At 42.2% G+C, this 20,017-nt stretch overlaps 1 protein-coding gene across 6 annotated transcripts in view; it reads right to left on the bottom strand.

The window, feature by feature from the left end:
* Positions 1–18,451, bottom strand: part of BMAL1 (basic helix-loop-helix ARNT like 1) — a 53,266-nt gene extending 34,815 nt beyond the window's left edge. For 3 of the 6 annotated variants that reach the window (XM_052810548.1, XM_052810554.1, XM_052810553.1), the window contains exon 1: positions 18,270–18,413. The gene's annotated coding sequence lies outside the window, so the exon portion shown is untranslated. The other 3 variants (XM_052810549.1, XM_052810552.1, XM_052810551.1) reach the window with 3 other exon arrangements.
* Between the last annotated feature and the right edge of the window lie 1,566 nt (positions 18,452–20,017).

Below are 20,017 nucleotides of genomic sequence, written 5' to 3'. Positions count from 1 at the left end.
CTGAACAGGTTAAGTTTCATGCAGTTAAATATACATCTTCTAATTTAGAGCTTATGAATAAATGTCCCAAAGCCTAAGTGTTCATTGTAAGTATTATGATGACTGTGATATGTTGTGGGCAAGTTTAATTTCCTTACTGTAGCTAAGCGAAGCTCTTGTAGCCTCACAATTTGACAAATATTCTTCCTTTAGTTCATGATCTCCAAAGTTGTCTTTCAATGGCAAAGGCAAAATACTCTCACAAGAAGTTCTAAGAAATGTGTCTTCTAAAAGGTATCTATATGAAATACCAGTCTAGCAAAACACCTCCTCATTTACTTCAAAGGTAGAAGCTGTATGTCAGATCACATTCTAATACTTACCCAGTCTGATCGGTGATTTGGCACACCACGGAACCCATTCTAGGATTTCCTCCTCAAGCTTATAACTACTGCTTGTGCTTTAATATAACTTGCAATAGGATGTGTTGATTTAAAAGATTTCAAGTGAAAACAAGCTTTAACTCAATCCACCCTTCTCACTGGTAAAGCACTATTTTAGTACTCCATTAGTTACCCCAGCTTCCAGTCACCAAATCCTTCTGTGCTTTTGTCAGGTTTTCATTTTCTTCTCCCCTCCTCATACTAGAGCATTGCAGGCATCAAAACTAGACAATACATTCAAGCTCTGGCATGACTAATATTACCCAAGTAATATTTCCTCACTTGACTTTTAAAGTTTATGTGTTCAGGGATGTTAGCCATTTTTCAGTTTAATAGGTTGAACCACTATACACTCCTTTTAGTCTCTGAAGTGCATTTATTAAGGTGACAAACGTAGTTTCCTGCATTTTCCTTTCGGTTGAATCGCCTGGTCCAAATATTGTTAGACATACAGTTGATTCTGTTTTCTAGTCGCATTATTACTGCAACAAACCCCAAATGCATTTGGTATGTGTGAGACCTTTCATTCATTGCCATCTGTTGCCAAACAAACTACAACTAAAGACTCTGTATCTTCAAGAACAAAGCATAGAAACAATAAGGGCAAAAATATCACACAAAGGAGTGTAGACACAGGTGGTTGTATTTGTACCTTATACTTTCATTTCCAGCTTTTGCAACACTCCCTCCAGTCCTGCTAAATTCCATCTCTGGCTGGAAGAAGCCGTCCCTGCTCTCAGCACTCTGCCAGCCTGACAAAGAAAAGCCGAGAGGCTGTCAGTTTCCCCTTGATCCTAAAGTAAGCCTTGGGAAAAGGAAGATATTCTCAGCTTGCCTGGAACCAAGCTGGGGTATTCCCCACCCAGCTGCCTCTCTACTGTTTCCTCTAGCACACACATCCCTGACAGGTTCATTTTTCCCCACTGGTTTCTTAAAAGCTGTTTTTGACTTAACTTGACACAAAATCAGCTGTCAAACACATATGCATCACATCCATATGAACATCAATATTTCTTCCTTCAGACTATCTCAGTACTGTATTAGAGGCTCAACTTAATTTTTGTTCTCCCACTATACCACTGGTTTTTGGATAGGAAGGCATCACAGCTTTTTGTTAACTATACGAGTAGGTAGTCTGCTAAAAAAAAAAAGCTGCAGAAAAAAGCTGCAGAAGAACATACAATGATGGCATAGCTACTGTATGTGTTAACAAAGTTTAGGTATGGAAATGGAGAAATTTACAACTTGAAATTATTTACAAATTTCCAGTTTTAAGAAAATAACCCCTCCACACACACACTCATGCAAATAGCCTCAGCCACCTGTCTCTGCATCCAGAGTCCCTTTGATATGTGGAGCAATAATAAACACTAACATAAATAAGGTCAGCAGTTTGGTTTCCTGAAGTCACACTATTTGCCAGTTAAATCCAAATCAAACTAGCGAAAACTGAGACACTTCGACAATTTAGCACTTGCATGTTTTCTGTAAAACATGCAAAGACACAAACATCAAAAAAAGATACGCATGCCATTTTCAGTCTTGTTTAATGCTTCAGAAATAATAACTTCCCCCGTTCCTGAAATCCTGTTTTTTAAATGAGCGACGTGCTGCTAACACTGAGAAAGGCAGCATTTCAGAGTTATGACAGCTCATACTGTGGCATTATCCAATACTCTGCTCTTCAGAGAGGTTCACATAAAGCAGTTAGGAACCGCAGCAAGAGCAAACACGGAGAAGTAGGGCAAGTTCCCAGCACCCCCCTAGGGCCAGCACTGATATTGATACAGTGCATTATGAGCAGAATTGCTATAGCTGAAGACTACCCATTCAGCACACAACCAACAGCAGTGCTTAGTACTGCTACGGGACAAGGCACGCATGACTGCAGGACAGCTTCTTCCAGTCTCACATCATACTTGCACCAGTTTCAAGTGACTGTGAAACCAAAATGACAACTAAAAGTCGTCCTTTAACAGGACATTAAAAGTAAAGTTAGATGTGTCACCATACCGTATACTGAATGCATGAGTGACATACTCTACGCATCTTCTGCCACAGCACTAGCTACTTTTTGTTTCCTTCTCTCTTACTTGGATAAACTGTGCAATGTGACACATCTCCAAGGTGTGCCCCAAATACCCTACAATGTACACTTTCCTAAAGCCAGTATCTACGAAATTTTTGCTTCTGAGACTTTGTAAATCACAGCATTCAGAGTAAGACCTGGTGGAGCAAATCAAGTGATAATTTAGGGAGAAACCATGCAGAATACTTCCTGTCTTTCACATTCATGTCCAGAGTGGTAAGTACCTCGGTAACAGCTATATGGCTTGGAAAAAGTTGTATTTATCTAGCTCAGGATAAGCATGAGATACTGTTGAAAACCACAGAGCAAAGTTCCACAGAACAGCTGACATAACATCCTAGTGCCATCAAAGGGATGGCTTCACTCCCTTTTTTCTTCTCTTCCTTGTCACCCTTCCCTCAGATTTCCTTTCTAGCACAGACTTTATACAGTCCCCAGAGCCCGTCTGCGCAGTGTGTCGAATCCATCTGCTCATCAGGCTGAATAATAACTTGACAGAAAGCACAGTCTTCTGGGGGGTTAGCAAACTCAGCCATCTTACTGAAAGGTCAGATGATACCCAGAACCAGCACAAAGCAAGGGGGCGAGACATACCCAAAGATGGGAAGGGGCAGAACTGACCCTTTCAACAGCAGGAAGTGGTTAAAATACCCCCGTTACATCCTGTAACTGCACTTCCAGCTTATTCACAGCACTCCAGCAGGATTTGTTTTCAACGTGCAAATCTCCACATGGTTTGAGCAAGGCAAAGTGTGGTGAAACCTTTCTACGGATCCATACCTGCACTGTGACATTCTTCTCTGCTCAGGAGTTTGCTCTTTTGTGAATGACAAGTTATGAATATATAGGCACAGTAGAGGAACGTTCCTATCCACCCTGTATTCATTGCTTCAGTGGGAGTATACACTTTATTTTCTCGAGAAAGGCCTACAGCAACAGGAAAGCCTTTTACAGAAATGGCTGATAAAACATACTCCCTTTTTGTGCTTTTTTGTGCATACATTAATGCTAATGTTGAGAACCACCAAATTTCTAAACCTGTGACATTCAGCTGCCAGAGACACATCTGGATGCAAGCCTCAGACTTGCATTTTTCCAGACAGGCTTTTAAATCTATGATTTCTAATTTAAACCAACTGTCAAGTTTGAATGTGTACCTTCACGTTACAACTGAAACTGAAAAAGTGTTTTAAAATTGCTCTTGTATTTAGAACAAAGACTTACATTGCCAAACCATGACAGCCCTTAATAAATGCAGAGGAATGATCAGGAAACACCAGCAATTCACTTAATAGGGTCCTTATGCCATGCAGACATCTCAACTGTTACAAAAAAAAAAAAAAAAAAAGAAAGAAAATACAGCAAGTGGGGAAGAACAGTGTGTCATCCACAAAAAAAAAAACCAACCCAAAACCAAAAAAAAAGCACATATTAAAAGAACCCTGCCAACACCAAACATGGGCAAAAGAGAAAGAAAACTTGTTCAGAAAAAACCCACAACAAAACACAGCCACACACACCACAGAAGGACTCTTGGTAAAACTGAAGGCTGCATTTTTAAATTTTTTTTAATGATTGATTTTGCTTGGATCAAAGACCCACCCATGCAACACCCCCCTCCTCCTCCAAATGAAGAGGGGATGCAATACAGAGCAAAGAGACATCTGAGTAACAGTTGCAAGCAGAAGTTTTTCCAACCCATTGTTTTAGTCCAAAAGAGAACATTCCACGACCTACGCACTCCGATCCCCAAGGACCGAGGAAGGATCACTAGACAGTTCACATTCCTCCACAAAAAGTTTAAGTAGGTTTAGATGATCTTATTTCCGCAAGTAGTGGGCTTGTGCCAAATATTAATAATGCAGTCCCTTAGTTACCACTTACAAATGCTTGTAATTATTTACAGCTCCTGAACAGTACGGAGGACGACTTGGTTATAATCCAACAAATCCACAGCAATTAAATTTATTAGAAAATGGAAAACTTTCTAGTTTCATTTAGTGGAACAAGACAGGCAATGACTTCCGGATAAGGAACAATGAAGTAAGCTAGTACTCTTCAGCTTAGAAAATTGACAGGACCAAGGTCTACAAAACCATCAAATATCACAGGGACATCAAACAAAGCTTGGCTGAAAAGGTGAAAACACCACAGCTCTTCACACAAGATGGTAGGCTGTAGACACTCTCTACCAAATAACAGGAATGCTAGAAGTTCATGTGGTTTCCAAAGAGAGAGGTAGGACCAGTTCACAGAAAGGAATTCTGCTGAGGGTTACTACCACATCTGGCTTGTGAAGTCCCTGAGCTGAAAATAACTGTGGGCCAGTATCAGAGGAAACCTGCTTGCCCTAATCTTCCTCTTCACCAGGCAGCCACTCACAGCCACTGCTGGAAACAAGACTCTACAGGAAACAGGTCTTCATTATGGCACGCAGCAGTCACTCTTACCTTCTTTCCGTATTATCAAAAGAACATTATGTCAATTTCTAAGTATTCAGAGAAAACTTCTACTTACAAGTATGACATACATGGAATGCCCATAGTGAAAGTGTAAAGTATACAACATCCTCAAAAAACCTTTCTAGGTTACCTCCGGTTTAAGTCAACTAACCTGCAGTTATCACCGTAACATCACTTAACACCAGGTGGAAGATTTAAATTCAGTCAGTATACATTACACCGAGTTTAGCAAGGCGAATGTAAAAGCTTAGCTTATCAGAAAAAAATAGTCTAATATAGGAAACAAGATTTATATGTTAGGTATCTGCTTTCATAAGTGGAATTTCAAACCCAGTTTAAACAACTAAATTCCTATGCAGCACCTAGAAACAATAGCACTGAGCAGAGAACCATGTAAAACTCAGTAGGCACAAACCACTCAAACACTGAGAACAGCAGTCCCATCCTTCCCCTTGCTAAGCACTTCAGTTAATACACACAGTTCTCCACTCACCTGAAGTCTTGCCTACAGCATGAAATTAAATTTCAAATCATCAAGTAGAGCTCACAATTCTCTTTCAAAGAGACCAAAGGAGCCAGCAAAGTAGGGAAACTGTTACTGATAACACATGGGGAAAATCGCAACCAGACAAACATGCTTAGAATAGAATAGAAAAGAATCACATATTTCAGGGGATCATATACTAATCACTAGATATAAACATTTCTGGCTTTTTTCAGAGTCCTATTTTTTGGCAATGTTCACTTCAGAACATGATCTAGAGTCTCATGCACTATTTTGCCCTGACTTTAATAGAGAAATACATACCCTTTTCGTATGTGTTTTTGCCTCAGTCACTCATCTGGTGCTCAACTGAAATATTTTTTAAGGATATCTGCTAAAGCCCTTTCAGCTGTCTTCACAGGTTCTGTCTCCTCTTCCATGTGTGTTGAATTTATTCTTTGTCCCTAGAGGTACAAGCTTAAGTTTATATTCAATAAATTCTGAAGTAACTGAGTAAACAGAAAATATTTACCTTGAGTAACTTAACTAGCAAATATAAATGTCCTTTCATTATCTTCATGTTAAATCACTACATCTTTGTCTTCCTGAATATGAGGATCAACTCCTCAGACTTTTCTCCTCCTTTTGCCTCCATCAAGTATCAGTAACTTGAAATTTTGTTCTTATACAAATCATTGGTATTGAAACTTGATATTCTTATTTCAAAATAGAGAAGCATTGTATTCTGCTCCCTTTAATTAGTAAGATTAAAGACCAAAGGCAAGGTTTGCTTAGGTTTTTAGCATTGCTGAACAAAACTCTTAGGTATTACATTTTATCTATGCCTTACAGAATAACAATATAAGAATCCCCAGCAGTATTTTTAACCTTTTAACTTGAAGAAAGGTTGAAAGAGTCTTTATGGATGGTCCCCTCCTCTCTGCTACAAGTGTTTCTGGCCTGGCTCCCTCTCCTTCACAGACCAGTTAAAGCTGTATGCCCTTCAGCTTCCTTCTAACTCAAGCACATAGTAGCATAGAGGTAAGTACGCAAGTTTTATTTTAATACCAATAGCAGGTTCATTCAGATTTGTTCCCTTGTACGATCATGTATTCTGATCTCCTCTGCAATAGGAGGCAACCTCATCTACTATTATATACAACAAACTGATATGCTGTAATTCAGGCCAAAGTTTATTTTAGAAAGATACCCTGGATGAACTGGTATGTTGCAAGAACCTATTACCCTCCTCCTACCTTTTCTGTTCCAAAGCTTAGTTCCTCTTGTTCAAAACTTCCCACTTTTCTAGTCTGAATTTGAGTAGGTCACCTACCAGCTACTAAACCTCATTCATTTTATTCTACCAGGTAACCTTATCAGGCCATTAACTGCAGGATGAATCCAGTGAATAGCTTTTCCCTCCTTTAACTACGTTTAGTTGCGTTTCTTTGATCTCATGCTGTAAGATTATGTTTGCAAAACACAGTTCATTCCTTGAACTCTTCATTTTTCTATAAATGCTTTATGAAGTCCAGGAAAGTATTAAAGTTATGACAATTAACATCATACATAGATCAAACTACCTTTGAATGCAGCTTGATATCCTTGTTTACCAAGCCAAAAATTCATTTGTCTACCTCTCCGTAACGCTGCACTGGGAACTGCCAGTCAATAAAGTCCTCCCACCCTCAGTCACTTCAAACCTTCACCTTAAGTGTGATACACAGATACAACTATTTGGCAGCTAGTTAGAAATGGCACGTATATTTCTTAAGCAAGATCTTATCAAGCAACATAGACTGTTGGAGTGATAACTAAATAGACCAACCTGCACCACTTGGCGGTCTCTCCAGTAAGAGTCTCTTCTGCCATCATATGATTGATACAGATCCTAACTGCTGTAACGTCAGGGACAAAGCCAAGCGGAAATTGCCAGAAACAATGCTACTGACTAACCCTTGCTTAGATCACAAACAATAACTGTATGAATCAGTTAGCTATTTTATTTAATATGGGTATATGTCCATTTTTACAGTGCAGCACAGACCTCTCTTTGGGAGATTCATGTGACAGAATTCTTACTTTTTTTTTATCAGTTGAGAAGTTATAAAGGGTTAAACGTTTAGATTTGCAACTGAAGTGTGACTGCAAGAGTTGTCAACCTCCTAGCTTCATCTTTCAGGTGTGTACTCCCACATAGCAAGGACGCTTACCTAACCCCACAGTGAACTGTTCGGAGATCCAAAATAGATTAAAACTAATCCTGCCAAAATAAAATTTTTTACAAAAGCTACAAGCCTGAGTAGATCACGGTAAGGTGATTCACGGAGTCAAACAAGTACCAGCATTGTACAAAGTAGGGGGAGAGATGATGAGCTCAACAGTAAGCGTACATACAACTTACCTAGCAAACGCACACCGGAACATAAGAACACACAGGTTAACTTCTATAGGGATATTACAGCAAGAATAAGCCTACAAAACCTGCAGTGCAATAGAAGTATTGAAGAAACAGTCTGAAAAGTGGTATTTATTTTGTTTGTGAGCTGCCATAATAAATGGGCAGCTGAATATGAGCAGCTGAATAAATTTACTCCTTTTATAGAAGGCTCTTCTACCCGCACCGAAGTTAAATCTATCTCCAATACACAGGAGCACAGTCAAGAAGAACCTGTATGAACGCTACTCAACATCCAGGTAAGTTAGGTTTAAGAAACATTGTTCTGTATTAGAGCGGCACATAAAAACATCAAAATATAATTGTACTGACATGACTGATGTTTACAGACTGAGAAGTAGGAATGTGAAAACTATGAAGATAAGCAGAACACAGTAATACAGGAAGCCAGCAGGAACTAACTGACCACCCCTTTTAAGAGTGGAAGACAATGATTAGCTCACACGTGGAAATGATTCTGATGAGTACACTTTTGGAAGGATGCATGGAAAATACAGAACTACACCATAAAGAATGATTGAAGAGAAGCTTACATGCTGTTGCCAAACAAAGACTCAGCCAAATTACATCATAGGGAGGAGTTAAAGGGGATATGCTGTGTTGTATTTGAAGGTGGAAAACTATGGTCCTTCACTACAACACAGAACTAAGTTTGCTAGAAAGGGCAATTAAAGTTAACTGTATTTATCCCTAATGTTTATTCTTCAAGTAGAAACCTGCTAGTCCATCAAGATTCTTCCAGGTGTTGGAAGGCCACGGAAGTTCCTTTTTCTGCTCCTGAAAGTCTCTGAAATCCACTCGCCAGACGCTCCTATAGACAAACCTGAGAACTTACACCGATATTCTCTGACCTGGCTGCGAACACAGCATTGTTCCAAAAGATCGCCATCACAAAATACACACAACAAAAACAGCTACCAGAGCACTCACAGAACTGAGACAAAAGGGTAACAAAAAGCCACACTGGCAACTTTAAGGGGGGGGGAAATTAATTTTTTTTTTTTTTTTGGGTGTGTAAATAAAGGCAGAGACCGGTTAAGAGACCGGTTACCAGGTTTTCCAAAGTCACCAAACAAAATTAAGCAGAAAAATAGGTTTCATTAACAAATAACAGAAACCAGTACTCTTCCAGGTTTGTCAAGGGACACCATCATTCAAGTATGTTTAGGACTACAGGGATCTAGCAAGCCACAGAAATATCCTAAAACTAGACAACAAGTCAGATGACTGACAACATATTTCTTTCAAAAAATAAGTACGCATCTTAAAGCCATGCCAAAGGAAGTAGATTACACAAGTCTTACAGCACACCGTGAATGAATCCATGGAGGCTTAACTACTTGCCTGAGCAAATCCTGTTCTAAAGGGCACATTAATTTTGCCTAAAAAGCACCTGGAACTCTCCTAGACTAACTTAAGCATTTAAATGAACCTCAAAAGTCTTGTAAGGTTGAATAATGGTAAGTTCACCAAGAGACAAAAGATCATCAGTATGCTACAATGCCATATAGGTCTCTAATGAGATACCAATAGGCACTTTTTCCTCGCTTTTCTGTTACATGGAAGGGTTTTTTGTCCTGCCTTTTTCTGAGATGTGCAACTATTTGGTCCTTACTAATGTTCACATGCTCTAGGGAAAAAATTGTCATGAGTTCATTTTAAGTAGAAGGCACAGATTCCCCTGTTATCTGCTGACTTAAACCTTTTCTTCCTTTCCATTTATATTCCAAATAAAGTTCAAAAGTTTTAGTAAATCTTTTTAAAAAGCATACATCACAGCCATACAGAAAACAGACTGTCATGTCACTGAACACAAGGACCATTCTCCTGAACGGCTATTTGATAAGAACATCAAGAACAAGCTAAGGTGCCAGTATTTCTCTAAAGCGAGGCCCACGTAGGTTTTAGAGAGTTTTGCTTCCAGAAAACAGTATGTGGACAAACTGACAGCAAGATAAGATTTATGCCAAGTTAGAGAATAATTCTTAAACAGCAATTCAAGATTTTATTTTTTTTTTTTTTAAACAGGCAGCTCCCCTTCCAAATAGGGAGCAGAGGTGTGCACAATTAGTGGACTGAAGTCCAAACAATGGATTGTCTCGGTGGAAAAGAAAATCTTCTTCCTTTCAGTCTCTCTCCTATATTCCATTTCCTCCAGATTTCCTGGCAAGCCTAACTGGAGACATTGCTGGGTGTCTGCCATTTTTAGATAAATTATCAGTTTGACAACAACTTGGATGTGTAAGTGTTCAGCTCCGGTAGAGTCAGGTGATCGTGGCGAATGAGCTCCTCGGAGATTTGCGTATCTGAAACACTTCTATATTTGTTCATCTGGAAACTCAGAAGCACATGGGCCAGTAAGGGGAAAGGGAAAAGAGTCAGAGGTCTAGCCAAGTTACTTCTTTCTTGTTATGAAAACCAATATTTAAAAAATGTCACAATAAATAGTGAAAAGCTCCACTGTACAGCTCCAGAGATGAAAGTAAAAAGTTGCTTATTTTTCTGTCTTCTGGGTATCAGTATCAAAACCAATTTTTTAATCAAATTTTTATGTAGATTTATGAAAGAAATGACCCAACACAGCTTAATCCAAACATATTCGGCCATAAATCCTCTTCTTCCATGTCAAGGTTGCAGTGTAACATATTTAAAACAGCACTCTTCACACTTACTGCCTCTCCCGCCTCTCCTTCAGAACTACTCGTTTCGTGAGTTGTGCCGTTTCCTAACCTACAAAAGCAGAAATGTTTATGAAGCCACAAGTTGTATGGTATCAGTGGACTGAGTAATCTCCAATCAGTCTCTGGGAGAAAAACATTATCCTTGAGCCACAACAGATTCCCCAGTCCAGTACCTTTGCCCAAACACATATTCCACCAGGGAGCAGAGGGACAGGATACATGGATGGAAATGGTTAGCCAGGAAGGAGTGGGAGTGTTGATGGGGGCTACATTGTCCATAGCAATCCAGTCCAAATGATCAAAACTACTGTCCAAATTCATCCAACTGTCAATGGATGTTGCAAAGGACTCAAGTGTCACTATAGGACAAACTGCTGGGCACCAAAACCAGAGAATTCTTTTTGGCCGTGGGTTTTTGCTTTTTGTCCTGTCCAAGTACCTGAGCATAGCCCTGGTGACACTCCCTGAACAGTGGGATTTCCCACACAGGTGCTTGAAAGTTTGCAAAAATTCATCAGTCAGACTAGAATTCTTGGGAGGAACATTATATATAAAGGACACAGTCAGAAAACTTGCATGGTGGCGTCAGCCATATACAATTGTTAAAATTTGCTCTGAGCTGGTTAGTTGATAATCTCTACTGCGAACAGGAACGTAGAAACACCAGTTTCTCCAACAGCCAACTGCTGTAATGTTCTCCTCTATTGCCCCCCCCCCCCATCTTATTCTTGATGATGACAAAAAATTACAGTAGGATGAACAAAGAGCTACTCCAGCTAAGAAAATAAAGCAGGCGTTTGCTATGGAAGAGTCTCATGGTCAAGGCAGATAGATTAGGATAGGAATTACTTCATTCAACATATAGTGCCAAGTACAGTAATTGAAGACTCTCTATTGCCAGCTGGGATATCTTAAACAGACTGAACTAGATTTTTAAATGCTATAATAGGGAAAAACCCATCTTTCTTCAGACTGTTCTCCAGCCAGACAAGCTCACCAAGTTGCACATGTCTCGGATGTGGGAAAAAAATGTTTATATAAAAGCATTTCTAACAGAGGTGAAACAGAAAATTCCAGCATAAACCCAAACTAGCATAAACTCATTGCTTTTATTCCTTTCTTCCTATTAAAAATAGGAATATCCAATTGCTGGCCTTGTATTTCTAAAATACAAATAACTTCTAGAATTTGGACCCAAACTGCATAGCAAGTATTTGACAACATTTCAAACAGATTATTATTTAACTATTAGAGAGCACTTTCCAGCAACTCTAAAGTTTTTATGTGACAAGTCCCTCTAAGAAACCACTGAACTGACTTGACAGGTTTCTAAAATAAACTGTAATATTTAGAGGCTAGTTTGGTCATTGCAGCAGCAGAATATTTTCAAATACAAGAATTAGGAGAAACTCTAAAAAAAATAGGGAGGAAACAACACTATTTGTAATAAAAAACTTCCAAGCTAAACGCACAAATTCTAGGGTACAAGCATACTTCTCTTCACACATGATTTTTCACTAAATGGCACTGTGAGAATGAAGGGTTGTAACATATATCATTTAAAACTTCCTAATTTCACACAGGATCCCCAGAAATTAAATACTATGTAAAAACTGTTAATTGAAATAAAAGGTCTGTAAATACAAGTTTTTGACAGCATCTAACATCATAAAACTTCACTTAGATTTTAAAAATTAAGGTGATGATGCCTTTTCAAAACTCACAAAACCATAGTAAACTGGCTATAGATTAAAACTATAGTATAATGTTAATCTAGGACAGCAAGTTTGCCTAACGTTCTGAGGCTTTATCAGATCATTAAGAAAAAAAAAAAATCTAGATACCAGAGCCTTCTAAGGTCAAACTTCAGTAAATTTCTGGATTTATGAATTTGGGCCATATCCTGAGTATAACACAAAAATATTCTCAAGTATGTTGACAGCACAGCATTAATACTGACTCTCGTTGAATTAATTTCATCTAGCCAAACTGCAGCATAAAGGCAAAATATCAGGGGGATTTACAATACAGTTATCAGAGGTCCTTGAGTAAAGGGTAAAAATAAAAGTATGACCCTAACCAAAGCCATTTTGCTGTCACTCTCAACACAACTACAATGCATACATGCAACATAGAGGATAAAAGATTTATTACTTTTTATAGTTTTGCTTCAACTTGCAATAGAAGTCATAAATTTCATAACATTCCAAGAAAAATCCATAGATAACAAAGAGAAATCCATTTAAAACAAGTCAAGAAAAAACCCAACCAAACCAGTTCAAGGAAACTAGAAAACCAATAGTTTTAAAGACAGAAAAAACATTCTTCTAAAAAAGTTACAATAAAAGCGTATTAGTTTTAGTTTCTCCTGTTTTTTCTAGGAAGTAACTTTTCCTTCTCACTTCACTCCATTAATATTCTGCAGTACCGCATTATTTAGCAATTTCTACCAAAGTCTTTCTGATCTTGTCCTTTTTTTGTTAGACAAACTAGAAAAGGCAAAGCCACTTTAAGGAAGTTTCCAAGATAAAAAGAACTTCAGATCAAGAATAATACTAATTTCCGAGTTCTCTCATAGTCTTATTTCATTCTCCCTCCAAAACCTACATCAATCCCAAACAGGTAAGACTAACTTTAGAGTCTTCTGAATAGTCTTGTATCAAGCCCACATCCAATCTTTAAAATACAGGGATTCCATTAACTTATTTTTAGCTGACATAGAAAGGAATTAAGGCAAACAGCTGCAACTGAATAAGCATATATGACTTACTATGAAATGCCTTCCTATTAAAGTGATTTGAGAGACATGATGATGCCAATAGACACCACTTAGGAATTGCCAGACATATCCTTCCCGGAGTTACAGCAACTGCACATTGCAAGATGTATTTCCATCACAGCCACACCAAGTAAGGACCGTTAAGGATTTAGCAATAAGTTTGCTGCTTCCTTTACACAAGGTGCCACTAAATTGCCTTGTACCTGTGGGAAATAGAGCCTACTAACATTTGCAAGGAAAATACTGTCAAAACAAACATGGAAACTACAACCATCTTCCTCAACTGCTTATATTTGTATGAATGGGTTTCTTTAAAGTTAGTAGAGAACGTCAACACCTTAGACCACAAGAAACATGGCTTGTTATTTCACCATTCTAAAATCCTGCCAGTGGTATTTCTTGCTCTATAAGTAGCCTACTGGCACCATTCCTACAGAAGACCAACCTACTAAACTACAGCATGGCTTCAGCTCAGGGTCACAAGTTGTTCTGACACCAGCAGCTGACCTAGAAGCGTGTCTGACATCAGAGACATTGAATAACAGCTTCTCAAATGGCAGGAGACTGAAAAGGTTACAAATTCTGTATGCGTTGGCTAAGAAATATCTTTTTGCAGCTGCAAAGGAGAAAAGATGACCTGAACATAGAGAAGATAGATGAATCCTTGCAGGCAAGGAAGGGGCAGGGAACACAGTCAGTCCTGCACTGTACACATGAAGACGACATTATCAGCCAGTTCCTGAACTGAATTAAACTATACAACCACTACAGGAATTCTAGCAACAGCTAAAATAAATTTGAAATAATATCAAATGCAACAGAAACTATCGATTTTCTTTGGGACAAAGACTGAAATGTCAGACTATTTTTTTAATGAATATTCCAGACTAACAAAGCCTGAAGATGCTGTTTTGATCTGCGTTACTCTGCAGAATGGATTAAAACAGAAATTACATTTCTCAACATCTGGTGAAAGATCAGGTTTCCAAGGAGATGAAGTCTGGGCCTTGGATAAGTAGCCTTACTGCATTTTTAGAACAAATCGAGGTAAAAAAAAGGCAGGTGCAATATGCAGCTCATGCCAGGGAGGTATTCACCTTAATATCGACCTCATTCAATGCAAAGTTCAACTAAATATACACCACAGGTCATCTGACAATATTCAAAGTGATTAAATACAGATAAAAACAATTGTTAATTACAAGTGGGATCTCTTCCTCCCACCAAAAAAAAAAAAATTGCAAACAAAACTTAAATAGGCTTTCTAAATAGCTTAATACACTAACTCGTAAAAAGAAAAGCATTCTCATTTTGTAAGTGCATCATTTTGTGTTCTGTTTCAGTGTCTTGAGCTTCCCCTACATAACACCACAAGAGAATGCAAAAGTCACCAGCTTGCATTTGATCCAACTAAACCTGGAACATATTTACTACTGCAATGCAAGACTACCACATACATACATACTTATATATCTATATACACACACACAAACACATAAAACAGGCAGAGTATACCTCTGCTTTACTTTAGTTCATTATCTAAAAATCTATCTACAGCAACTCTTAAAAAGACTGAAAGACCTAGATTGAAAGCTCTTTCATCGCTTTCGAAAATCCCATAAAACACCTTATCTGCATCTTCAAGCATCTCCAAAACATAGACCCTAATTTCTATGGGCTGATCAAGCAGAGCTTTCAACAACTGAGTGCAAAAGTTGATGCTGTGTTCCAGTCAGTATCATCTCAGCTACTACATTTATCAAAACCAATTATTTTAGTCTGAAGTTTTCCAAGTATGATGACAGCCAAAAATGAAAGTTTCAAACCATGTTTAAACAGAGACCTTAAGTATTCTTTGCATTCTGTAAACTTATTGAAAACAAGGAAGCTACACAAGCTTAAAAATATGTATTTATTTTGCGCTTCTCTTTGCAGTCATTTGCATATTATATGCCTTTACACATCTTTTATTGAAGACAGCTAACTTCAGAGAGCTTTCTAATACTTGGGGATACAGGTAGCTGCTTTTTACTATTTTTCTGCCCTCTTTCAAAAACAGAACTATGGACAAAAATGATGATGAAGGTTAAAAATGAAAAATCTTATAAGTTACAGAACTAAAAAATAAAGTCACTAAGGTATGCCCGAAATTCACTTTGTTTTACTTAACAATGTACTCCTTCAGGTTTTCCTGTACCTCCTGTCAAAGTGTAACCACACGGACAATTGGCTCTGTGCTGAAAACAGCTTAAAATATTGAATTTGAGCATGAAAACAGTGCTTCTGTACTCATCTAAACTAATTAAGCTACATGTCTCTTGGTATATCCAGTGTGCTTGATACCAATTCACTGTGAAAAACGGTCTTAACTCATCTGCAGCACACAGGCTGCAGCTAACACATTAGGTCTCAGCTTTGTCATCATAGTCTTGCATAGTGTTAAGGAACTGTGTGTAACTTTAAGCTCTGCTAAATAAATTCAATGAGTGTTCACTTGTTCCTGATTTCCCAAAAGAATCTTTGAGAGCAGGTATTTGAAGGAAAAAAAAAAATCTCCAATAAACTCCACCTACAAACATCACCTTCCTAATACAACCTTAGCAATGGCCCCCAAATACAGCAGGTCTCTTGGTAGCAGGTGGTGACAGTGACGCGGTAGCAGGCCCCAACTTCAGCTCTGGCTTTGTGGAATCCCACCTACAGCTAAGTTAGTTTGCTGACACCCCCGTGTCCCCCCAAAGGGCCTTGTAGGGACAAACAAAACAAAACAGCTATCCTTAGGTTCTCTGTGGTACTTCTTTCTTGTCTAGGCAGTCTCCCAACACACTTCTTCTACAGACCTTGAGTCTACGCAGCACCATACACCACAACCGTCACACAGACAGACAATGGAAATGCGCAGGGTGCAAGAGAATATGGGATAAAACAGCATACTAATCTGTAACCACAATATTTTATTGGGTTATTTTACACACTCCATTTCTACAAGTAGGCAGAAAAAAACCCCGTGAACGGTCATGAGAAATGCAAACCCACAAAACTCAGTAGTAGTAAAGACTTTCCCCTTAATAGGCAACTGTGGTTTGGAATATTCAGATAAGAGGTCTCTAGCTTCTGACATTTCAAATAGCTATTTACATATGCATATTCCTAGAGCATACAAAACATACATTCTTTTGAGGGCAGAGTTTTAACCTCAGCCTTCTGCAAGACCATGTACAGAGACAGTTAGCCAGTATTAATAGTTAATTAAAACAAACAACCTTTCTTTTTCCCCCCCTACAAACTTAGCTGTAGCCTGTGTATTATCAGTTGCTCCCATTTAAACACTCTTTTTGATAAAAGACATACTAAACAGGCAGGACAGATGCTTTAATACTAACCTACTAAAAAAAATGAAAACGTAGTTTTGTTCTGAATGTTCAAGGACCAACAATTTGAAAAAAATTCTACTTAAAGACTGAATGTTTTTTGTGAAGAGATTAGATTCACAATTGTTTAAAAAGATGCTCGCTCTCTGCAGTTGACCCTTTCTACCTCAGATACTAAAAAAATACTTACAGATTGCTGTAAGCTTATTTACTTCAAAAGCAAGAAAACGCACGCACTTGTTTCTTCACCATTATTTTCAGGCACTAAAATCTTTCCAGAACCGTTAGAATTGAGGCACTGGAGTAACAGAAACCTCAGCAAGTAAAAACGCAAACTGATTCCCCTGCCTCCCCAAGTGCAAAATCCTGATCTTGGGAAGCCCCCTTAACGTTCCCAGTATTCTACACACACTGTTGAAGAAAAACGTTCATTCTCCTGTTGACAGCAAAGATGCACATACAGCTGTCAGAAACAGCCCGACAAGTAACAGCACCAGGGAGGGCTGCCTCGGGACCCTAGGGTTCACCAAAAACATTCAGGAGGTAACTGAGCCGCACTGTGCGGAAGCGAAGAACCCCACCGTTGTGGGACTGGAGAGTTGGCTCCAGTTGCCTAAAGGCAGGACTGGCCACTGTGCAACAGAGTCAAAACCCACAGAAATTTCCAAACACTACCATCGTTTTGGGGTGTAATACACACGCTCCTCGGGCCTCACCTAAAGCAGACTTTATCAGGGGGCACCTGATTTACCGAAAAAAGATCCAAGGGAGCGGCCACGGGACAGAGGTCGAAGGGACCCCATTCCTGTTGGAGGGGCACCACCACCGCTGCTCAGTGACTCACCTCAGCCCCCGTACCGCTGAGGGGGCTAACTCAAACCCGCCAGGAGGAACGAGCCCGGCACTGCCTCCACTGAGCTCCGGGACCCCCAGTTTTGCCCCTTTCCTCCCCCTCCACCCAGCCGAGGAGGCACCGACAGCAGGACCCCCGGCCCCAGCTCTCCTCTCGGGGTCCGGACGAGCCGCCGCGCCGGCAGCGGGCCCGGGGCCGGCTGAAAACGGCCGCGACTCGCGTCCGCCCCGTCACCTCCGGGTCCTGTCACACCGCCGAAACAGTCCGTACCGGGGCCGCTCCGTTCGCTGCTCCCCGCCCCGGCCCCCGCTGCAAGGGACACAGCCCGGCACCGACGCGGCGGGCGCTGGGACGGGGGGTGGGGGGTGGTGGTGGTGTCCCACCGTCCCCCCCCATCTCCCGGTCCGGCCCCCTCCCGCCGGGGAAGCCGCAGCCCCCGACCCCTCCCGGGGCAGGTAGCTCCCCACGGCCTGCCGGAGGAGGCAGCGCCGGCGAGGTGGCGGCCCGGGGCGGCCACTCACCGGCCTCCCCGCACCCTCCGGGGGGACGCCGTCTCCTCAGCCGGGGACGCGGAGCGCCCTCACCCCGCAGCCCGCCGCCCGTTAGCGCCCCCCCCACACACACACACACCCCGCCCCCACCGGTCGCCCACCGCCCGTTAGCGGCTCACCGCGAGCTCCGCGCGCCCCCTCGCCGCGCCGCTGCCCCGGGTGGGCGGGGGTCGCCGTCCCTCGGCAACGCGCTGCACGCCCGGAGCGGCGCCCGGCGCAGGCAGCCCCCGTCCCTGACCTACTTTCCGCCTGGCTTGCCACCCAACGGCGCACCACTAACCTACTTTCCAGCCAATGGCACCCTCCTCCGGCCCCGGACCGGACGCGCCAGCCCGCCAACGGGCGAGCGGCTCCCCGCCGGCCTTGCCCAATGGCCGGCCGGCAAGCGGGCAACGCCCGCCCTCCTGAACGGCGGCTAATCCCCGGGCGCTCCTGGAGTGGGAGCCAATCGGGGAGGCGGCTGGGAGTTTCGATCCCGCCCCGCGGCCGAGGGCGGGGCTGATGGGCGGAGGGGGGCGCGCGTGCGCGCGCGGTGGCGGGGCGGGAGGGGCCGTTAGTCGCCGCCCGGGACCCGGATGTGGCGGGGCCGGCGCCGGTTTGCCCGCGGCTTCCCCGGGCGGGCGGAGCGCCGGCCGCGGCTCCCTGCCCTGCCCTGCCCTGCCCTGCCCTGCCCTGCCTCGGTGCCGCCGCCGAGGGCTCGCCCGTGCTTCCGCGTCGTTGGTGTGACATCGGCCTGGGCCGTGGCGTCACCTCCTGAGGCGCTAAGATCGGCACGGCAGCCGCGGCGTCGCTGCCCTAGGCGGCCAGGCGGCCGCCTGTGCCTAGGCCTCGCCTCCCCTCCCTCAGTGCCAAAGACTGGGCGCCGGTGCCCGGCCCGGCCCGGCCCGGCCTGGGGCCGCAGCCCTGGCAGCCCGGGGCCGCTCTCGGGTGGGCAGCAGGCCCTGCTGCCCGGCCTTGGCCTGATGGCGTGGGCTGCCTGCCCTCGCTCTTCCCGGCCCTGGGGTCACCGTCGTCGGCTTGTGATGGCGCCGTCTTTTAGCCCACCGTTGCGTCCGCTGCGTCCACGGGCTGCGGCATCGCTCCCGATGGTGGCCACCTGCCTTGGCAAATCCCAGCCTTGTGTCTGGCTCGCGTGTTGTACGTATGTGTGCCCGTATGCAATATCACGTCAGTAGGTTGACGTTGCATCAGGCACCGTGTTTTGTGAGTCCTCGCACAGCAGCCTCGCAGCACCCTTCAGAATGTGTCGGGAGCACGTGTGATGCTGCTGTTAGTTTCAATACCATAAATGCTCAGTCATCTTCCAATGTGATCATATAATGCCAGTGCTGTACGCAGCGGTGATTTTATTCAGCCCGTGAAAAAGGCCAGTGATGGAAGGTAGTAAAGCCATCTACTGCACCATGTTTTAGTCTAAATTTAGATGATCCACGCAACAGTGCTGGCACGTAAAAGGGCTGTGTTGCAAGAATGTGATCACAGCGTAGCTGCTTTCAAATGCAAATGTGCTAAATGTGATTGTGTTATTGCTACACCAGACTATCATTGCCACATCATAATTGTCTTAACGTTTCCTGTCCTGTGATGCCACATCACAGATGTTTGGTTTACATTTAGTAGCATAACATCACCGGAGAAGCTTGGATTGCAGCATTATCACATCACAGCCTGGTTGTGGTTATTCCAGTCCACTGTTGCAGAATATGAACTCAGCCTGTGACAGCATTAATGTTCGGTTTCCGCCTAATTGAACTGGGACTAAACACAGGCAACAAGTGGCCCCTGCTGGATGCAGACTTCCTGTTCACATCAGGATATTTCTACTCAAGGAAAAACCCTCTATCAGAACAAGTTTGTATGAAATACC

This window comes from Harpia harpyja, chromosome 16 (assembly GCF_026419915.1).
Source record: "Harpia harpyja isolate bHarHar1 chromosome 16, bHarHar1 primary haplotype, whole genome shotgun sequence".
Classification (NCBI taxonomy): Eukaryota; Metazoa; Chordata; class Aves; order Accipitriformes; family Accipitridae; genus Harpia; species Harpia harpyja.
The sequence above is the reverse complement of the archived record's forward strand: the minus strand, read 5'-3'. Positions and strand labels throughout refer to the sequence as shown.